The sequence below is a fragment of the Nannochloropsis gaditana genome (assembly GCF_000240725.1).
Source record: "Nannochloropsis gaditana CCMP526 unplaced genomic scaffold scaffold408, whole genome shotgun sequence".
NCBI lineage: Eukaryota > Eustigmatophyceae > Eustigmatales > Monodopsidaceae > Microchloropsis > Microchloropsis gaditana.
In genome coordinates this window covers 4,013-4,415 of record NW_005803545.1, presented here as the reverse complement: position 1 = coordinate 4,415, position 403 = coordinate 4,013, and positions in this window count along the sequence as shown.

Sequence of the window (403 nt, the reverse complement as noted above, 5' to 3'; positions counted from 1 at the left end):
AAAACAACGACAGATGCGTTCGCATCCCTCTACACGCTGGAATAATAGTCATCACCCGTCTTGAATGCGCAAAGCAACGGCGTGTCAAGATTAGGAAAAACGTTTGATCGCCACCTGAACTTTCCTTTCAATCGCATGCCATAATTATCTTATTGCCGCATATTTTATTATCGACATTGAACTGGTGGATAGTAAATTGTTATTCTCTGTACAGAGGAGGTGCATTTGTTACCATCGATAACGTGAATGATTGAGTTATATCAACGTGTGTGCATGTCACGTCCAGGGTCGCGATACGATGCTCGATCTGACGCATTCTGGTCGACTACCCATCCCACAATGCATGCTGTCATCCCATCATACACAGCATGTTGCCGCCGTGGTGTTCGAAGGCTCCATCTAT